The sequence below is a fragment of the Colobus angolensis genome, unplaced genomic scaffold (genome assembly GCF_000951035.1).
Source record: "Colobus angolensis palliatus isolate OR3802 unplaced genomic scaffold, Cang.pa_1.0 Scaffold439, whole genome shotgun sequence".
NCBI lineage: Eukaryota > Metazoa > Chordata > Mammalia > Primates > Cercopithecidae > Colobus > Colobus angolensis.
This window is the reverse complement of record NW_012117810.1, coordinates 131,570-133,204: the sequence shown is the minus strand read 5'-3', so window position 1 is coordinate 133,204 and position 1,635 is coordinate 131,570. Positions and strand designations below refer to the sequence as shown.

Below are 1,635 nucleotides of genomic sequence, written 5' to 3'. Positions count from 1 at the left end.
TGGCACAAGTATACATATGTAACAAACCTGCACATTATGCACATGTACCCTAGAACTTAAAGTATAATAATAAAAAATTTAAAAATTTTAAAAAAAAAAAAGAAGACCACCAAGGAGAAGAGGCAAAACTGGAAGAGATACACTTTTCTAGGGTCTTTGCTTCATTGGCGCTGATAATGAATAAAGGAAAGAGGATAGAGAAAAGGCAGCTGCTGATAATATATGAGGACTGCATTGCTATGAGAAAAGCTAAGGGCAAATCAAACCCGAAGTAGTAAGGCCAATTGCTCTTTATGTTAGACAACTGCTGGTGTATCCAATTTTATTGAACCAACGATATTCAAAGCAGTACAGTGAGTAGAGAAGGGACATATACAGGAGACTAACCATCTGACAGATAAGATGGATGAGAAAGAGAATCACAAACATTCCCTGAATGAGGAAAAGAGCCTGCAGCAAAAGATTGAAGAGAATGTCAGCAATTATTTTGCTGACACTAGGGAATGGGTGAGGTTTCCTCCCTGACACCTCGATTGTCAAGTCAGCTATATCCTGGAACCAAGTGGCATTCACCATTTTGCTAAGCACAAACAAGGGGAGCACCCAAAGAGCATTGAAAATTGACCTGGGGAAGAATTCCAGCCACTACCAAACATCTCCATGTAGTGATGGATCACCAATAATTTGGGCCGTTACTGACTGAAGCACAGGAATAAACACTCAATAAAACAAGAGGAGACTGAACAAGAACACTCCATCATTCCAAGCACAACACTGGGAAATTCTACTAACAATACATGGCTCACTCTCTTGCTTCCACTCTGTATGCTGGGCTCTTCTCTGTGCCAAGATACTACTTGCCCTTCTTCAAGGCTGCTCCTCTCTCTTTTGCTGGATTTGAGCATCTAGCTTTGAGATGGTACAAATACCCCAGATGGAGCCTTTGATTCCTCTGGCAAGGTCCTGAAGAAAGTTTTGACACTGTCAGTCATCTCTTCATCACCAAACTATCAACTACACAGAGGAGAGAGAAGTGTCTCCAAATCTCTCATCATGAAAGACCTGCAGCTCCGCCATGAAGGCTCTGGCCTGGCCCCTCACCCACCACAGGCCTTCTCCATCAGGACACTCACATTTTCTTAATTCAATACACCATTGATGGACACTTAGGTTAATTCCATGACTTTCCTATTGTGAATAGTGTTGTGATAAACATTCAAATGGAGGTGTCGTTTCTTTTCTATAAAATCGTTTTTTTTTCCCCCCCCACTTAGGTAGATTCCTGGAAGTGGGATTGCTGGGTTAAATGATGGCTCTGTTTTCAGTTCTTTGAGAAATCTCCATACTCTTTACCACATAGGTTGAACTAATTTACTTTCCCACTGTGTGTCATGTACCAGTACCATGTCATTTTGTTTACTAGGGCCTAGTAGGGTAATTTGAAGTCAGATAATGTGATGCCTCCAAATTTGTTCTTTTTTAAAAAATTTCTAAAAATGGAACAAATACAGAGGCATCATATTATTTGTTATTTTTTGTAGGATTGCTTTGGCTATTCAGGCTCTTCATGGTTCCACATGAACTTTAGAATGTTTTTCTAATTCTGGGAAAGAAGACCTTGGTAATTTAGTAGGA

General features: G+C 40.1%; 1 pseudogene; it reads right to left on the bottom strand.

The window, feature by feature from the left end:
* Window positions 1-1,039, bottom strand: part of LOC105522598 — a 1,616-nt pseudogene extending 577 nt beyond the window's left edge.
* Window positions 1,040-1,635: the final 596 nt, after the last annotated feature.